This window comes from Tachypleus tridentatus, chromosome 6 (genome assembly GCF_004210375.1).
Source record: "Tachypleus tridentatus isolate NWPU-2018 chromosome 6, ASM421037v1, whole genome shotgun sequence".
In the NCBI taxonomy this organism is placed as follows: Eukaryota; Metazoa; Arthropoda; class Merostomata; order Xiphosura; family Limulidae; genus Tachypleus; species Tachypleus tridentatus.
In genome coordinates this window covers 85,620,280-85,626,648 of record NC_134830.1, presented here as the reverse complement: position 1 = coordinate 85,626,648, position 6,369 = coordinate 85,620,280, and positions in this window count along the sequence as shown.

Below are 6,369 nucleotides of genomic sequence, written 5' to 3'. Positions count from 1 at the left end.
AGAGAGTTTTTCAGGCATTGACGTTCATCTCACGCTTGAGATCAGTGGTAGTTTTCGGAACAAGTGAATAGTATTGATGGCTCTCTGTGCTAGTCGTCCCTAATATAGCAGAGGGAAGACAGCTAGTCATCACCACCCACCGCCAACTTTAGGCTATTCTTTTACCAATGAATGGTGGGATTGACCTTTACATTATAATGTCCCCATGACTGGTAGGGCAAGCATGTTTGGTGCTACGGGGATTCGAACCCGCGACTCTCGTATTACGAATCGAGTACCTTAATCACGTGGCCATGCTGGGTCAGCTAAAAGGGACTACGCTTATAAAATGAAAAGGAGAGAAATAAATAAACGTACTTAGACTACTAAACTGCAAACACAAAGAGAGAACTTGAACGTGGATATTATAAAAACCATAGTTCAAGAAAAAGAACACTCTGAAACACAAACACATCTTAAACACCATGAAAAATATATTCACACACAATGAAGAACATACAAACATTCAAATACAACTAATAAAACAAAAACAAGCAAACGAAGTTAAACAACAACAACATTCACAAGAAACTCATGAAGCGAACGAAGACAAAAATGACTTCATTCTGATGACACCAGAAAAACAAAGAAAACTAACATCACATACACCAAACACGAGTGCACAGATAAACACGGCATAAAAGCACATTCCATAGCACTCTATTATTATCCAAAGTGTCCCAGTCAAGTATCATGAACCACAATTAACAGCCTAAGTAACAAAATGTAAACTGGAAGCCAATACTGCAGTAATAAAATGACTAGCTATAGACGACGTTCTCCTCAAAAAAGAAAGAGACCGATGACCTCAACCTCCTTTTAAAGGATTGACCCTAAGACATCTTCACACCAGGTTCTATCACAATACACTTACCAGGAACAAAACTAAACTTAAAATCTTTTGATTGACATCCAAGCATTACAAATGAAGAAACTGAAGTTGAACTAACACAAAAACAAATACAGTATACTAAAGTGGAAAGAATCTTATTAAGCAGAACAAAGACACTAATCTACTTAATTAAAGTATATGTACACAACACATAATATATCGAGGGAGTGATATCAAAAGATAACATTCTCTGATATCAAAAATGTACAATGTAATCCACAAGAATACCAGCGGTAGTTGTAACCCAGCGTTACAACTGCCAACGAAAGGAGCATGTAGCCACGCTGTACACGTATAAGATGAGGGAGAACACAAAAACATAGACTGTCCCACAGGTAACACACAACCACAATTCTGCAGCTGCCAACAGTAAAACAAAACAAAGTATAAGGGATATCAATAATATAAGAACATTAAAACATGTATAACAAACATACTAAGTAATATAAATGCAAAAAATCATGAAACAGAAAGAAAAAACACAAAGAACACCCCTGTTTCTTTGACCCAAATCCAAAGAAACTATCACAAAACTACTTACAACACATATTTATGCACAAACAACAAAAACACTCACTCAAATTCATGATACACCCAAAAAAAAAGAACGCACAACACATAAACGGAGACACTTGACAAAATTAAACCATAATTAAAATAACAGAAGCAGCTAAAAACATTTTCTATGAATTTCTATCACAATACAGAAACCCTCATAAAACAACATCAAATTAATCATCAAAATAGCCATCGAACATCTTTCACCCTCACTACCTCAGATAAAACCATTACAAGTTATTCCACCAACACTACAAAATACAACCATACAGTAAAAATAGTCTCCTTAGTAGCCAGTCCCCTGCTGGAACAGCGGTAGTATACGAAGTTACAACGCTAAAATGAGGGGTTCGATTTTCCTTGGTGGACTCAGCAGATCGCCTGATGTGGTTTTGCTATAAGAAAACACACACACACCTTTAATAGATATAACCCGATAACGTAAACGACCCTGGCCCTGAAAAGGAAAGTAGCAATCCAAAACTAATAGACATCCATCCAAACCAGCTTACTAAATCCAAGTAAGCCCGGCATGGCCAGGTGGTTAAGGCACTCGAGTCGTAATTTGAGGGTCGCGGGTTCGAATCCCCATCATACGAAACATGCTCGCTCTTTCAGTCGTGGGGGCGTCATAAAGGTACAGTCAATCCCACTATTAGTTGATCAAAGAGGTGGGTGGTGATGACCAGCTATCTTCCCTCTTACACTGCTAAATTAGAAATGGCTAGCGCAAATAGCCCTCATATAGTTTTGCGCGAAATTCAAAAACAAAACAAACAAAATCCAAGTATGAAACGTCTAACAACGCCAATGCAGGAGGGAGGAAAGGTCTACCTCGTACCTGACCCTACCAGGTCTTCAATATCTAAATACTGATACGGAATTTTGACTGATTGTCAAATTAAGACGAAGAAGCTGTCACAAAACACTTTATTCTGGTCATACCACACATTATATACTTATTTATAAGCCCTAATAGCAGAAAATAAACTAAAGAGATATTTGTTAATTAAAAACAAGTGAATAATCATCCAATACTAGCTTCACCTATACCTGTTACAATTGTACTACACAGTAGGTTGATCTGGAGTTCTAATGAACAAATACAGCAATTTCAAATAATAAAGAATTTAAATCATTTTACTTCTCACAATCTAACTTGTGTTTTACGATTATTCTATTTGAAAGCTCAGAAACATATTCATATTCAATTTTTGTCACGGTATAGCGGTTTATATAATGGCTTCGAGTTTTATGCTTTTGTTTTTCCACTACAAACGTTTAACTCAGAGCTTGTTTGTTTGTTTTTTTGAATTTCGCACAAAGCTACTCGAGGGCTATCTGTACTAGCCGTCCCTAATTTAGCAGTGTAAGACTAGAGGGAAGGCAGCTAGTCATCACCACCCACCGCCAACTCTTGGGCTACTCTTTTACCAACGAATAGTGGGATTGACCGTAACATTATAACGCCCCCACGGCTGAAAGGGCGAGCTGGTTTGGCGCGACGGAAATGCGAACCCGCGACCCTCATTGCTCAGAGAGCTACATCACCCCTTGACTGATTTGAGATCTAATTGTAATTTTGGACTCAGGAAGTCAAACCTTTTCAATAGATCTATTCAAGCATGCTTCAAATCTTTATTAAACTTTAAGCAATCTCCAAACATGCGACTTCTTTGTTTTGTATTCTATTTCTACGTAAGCTATGTAAATTTGTTAGTGTTAATCATTCAACCTTTCTCTTAGTTGTACACACCTACCTTTCCTCAAGTTATCTGATGTGTCCTCATTAAAGACTATTTCCGTAGCTTTCAAACAAATACAATTTAATATACAAAATTCACAACAAAAGGAACGTTTAGAGAATTATAAAAGAACATATTATATATTTACAGTTAAAACATGAAGTATAAACTACTTTAAAACACAGATAGCTTTGGTTACAGGACCTAACAACACGTTTATGTTGGCCGAATACTTCGTTCACTGTAGGAAATAAAAGTATTTCTCAAAACGTGTGCATGTTTATTTATTTTGTTTTTATTTATAACTTTAGAGTACACGCACCTTTAGTAACAATATTAATGAGAAAGTCTACAAAATCAATATGAGTAACTTAGTTGTTATAATCTAATAATTTCAAAACTTCTATTTTTATTCTAGTAATTGTGACTTATCACTAAATGTAAAATCCTTACACCTTTTGTCATTCTGATGGAACGCTTTCACGACGCTCCTTTTTTGATAATGTTCAATAATTACATACATTGTCGCTTAGCGATACAAATACACTGATTGTTCTTAGGCCAGCAGTAGTGTTCATGTTGAACGTAAATGCTCAATATTAATTTTTATTTGATAAAAAGGTTTGTTTTATTATTTATTTTTTGACAACTTCGGTAACATAATAGCAAAAATAGTTTAATTTAGAAGTTTATGACACTGAGTTTTAGCCAGAAGCAAAATAAAATTTACTGAGTAGTGTTTCAGCTAAATCTTGTTACGTTTATGTATTAGGCCTAAATGCTTAGACTACAAATAGGCTTACTGTTGCAAATAACTATTTTCAATTGAAGTTAATGTTGATAGGTATGGATAACTTTATAAAAAGTATAATAGTTGAATAACACGTTAATCACCTAAGTTTAATTCATAAACTTGTTGGTAATTGTGTAGGCCAAAAATACAATCTAAGCAACGTTACGTCAAACAATTTAAAAAGGATGTGTGTGTATGTTTTCTTATAGCAAAGCCACATCGGGCTGTGTGCTGGCTCCGCCGACAATCAAACCCCTGATTTTAGCGTTGTAAGTCCGTAGACTTGCCGTTGTACCAGAGGACAAGCAGAAAAATAATAGAGCCAATAACTATGTTATCAAATACATCATCAAACACAATGGTGGAAAATAAAGGACACAAGCATGCCACATAGTGTTTGTCCTTACAAATAGTAAACATTTAAGTACGGGCTAAACCAGCAATAACTGTAGATACCACTTCAACTCTCAATAAGAGAAAAATTAAGTATTCAAGTATGAAATAACAAGTTTATTTCCTTTCAACAAGGAAAAAGGAAAATATATCCTCAAGTTTAATGTGGTTTATTCATACTTTGTGGAGATTGAGTTTTTGAACACGTGGGCAGAGAAACTTTGATCTAGGTTGTCTCAGAGATGGCCAAAAAGGAAGAAGTGGACATTTCTGCAGATACTGAAGGGGTGGAAACCGTGTTTGAACTGACCAATATAATGCAACAAAGAGAATGACAAGGAGTGACTCAAACCGTAGTGATGATACAAATGTAAACCTGTCCAGTCCTGCCTAATATCTCTACTGCCAATGCTTGAGTATCAGATTTTGGAAACAAAAAACTGCAATTGAGAATTACAGTGAGTTGCAAAGGCATCGATTGTTTGAGACCTAAACTGAGAGCAAATCCGTTGAAAAACCTCTGTATAGCATTCATTTCATAAAAAAAAAACAAAAAAACCTAATTGGATTTAGACAAGTAATCTCCAATTAAATTCATAACTCCTGAAACATAACATGCTGAAAGACTGAAATGATGAAAATGAGATCAGAAGAGAAGATCTAAAGTACAAAAACAAAGGTTTCAAGAATGTTTGCCTCCTTGTCGAGAAATCTGAGATAACACCGTGGAACTGTCAGAATGTATCATGACAAGTTTTTCCCTTCAAAAGACACAGAAGACCTTAATCCATTTCCCAGTGTACTGGAAGGATTCTAAGAACGTTAATATGAAGAAGAAACTTGTCTTCTGTCCAGATACTCTGGCACTCCTAATCTTGAAATTAAGCTCCCCATCCTTGGAGAAATGCATCTGTAAACAAATGGATCTTGAAATGATGTCTTGGAATGGATACTCCAATAGTAGTGTTGTTCTGATCTAACTACTATTCAAAATTGATGTTGTTACTGGGGCATGAGGCAGGATGATCCATTGGTCACACATTGACCACTGACGGGATCTTATATACGTGCTCATCCCAAAGAAATTACAGGCTTCATGGATGCCCATATCCTCAAAATAAAGAAACCATCCATCCGGTGGAAGAAGAATACATAAGTAAAAGCCTGATGGTTCTTTCCACAGTTTGAAGCCTGATAGGGGTCGGTTGAGCACGACGCACCCTGATGGACAAGATATATTGTTTGGTGAGAGAATGGAGTTTCCAGTCTGATAAAGTTGTTTTTGAATTAAGCACAAAGCTACACAATGGGCTATCTGTGCTCTGCCCGCCACGGGTATCGAAACCCGGATTTTAGCATTGTAAGTCCGCAGACATACCGCTGAGCCACTGGGGGGCATCTGATAAGGAAGCCAACTTGGTCATCTAGAGCCCTTGCACAAAGTGCCATCATAGGTTGAGAAAACATTTCATTGTTAAGTGAGGAAGGTCTAAAAATTAGTTGAGTTGAAACAGATCAGTGATTGGATGCCAATCTTCTGTCTTCTTGGGTACAATAAGTAAATTGGAATAAAATTCCGGAAGAATGGGATTGATCCTCTTTACTGCCCTTTTGACTAAAAACTCTCTTATGTCCTAAGAATGAAGCTCCACTCACTGTGGAGTTGTTTGGAGGTAAAAAGGCAATAGCTTGTGCATATAATGGTGGAGGTAATGCAAATTAAATGACCAGCTTTGAAGCTAGAACGTAGAATACACATAGATCCTTGGAAAAACAACAAAAAAAACTCCAGATATCCAGAAAGTTATGTAATTGTGCCCCAACTGCTTTCCCATTTATGGGATAGTCTCTTACGTTTTGTCAACAGTCCACCTGAGTTGAAAATTCTCGAAAATATAGATGAACTCTATTATGGAAACAAATAGACCTGTAAACCGAAGGAGGGTAAT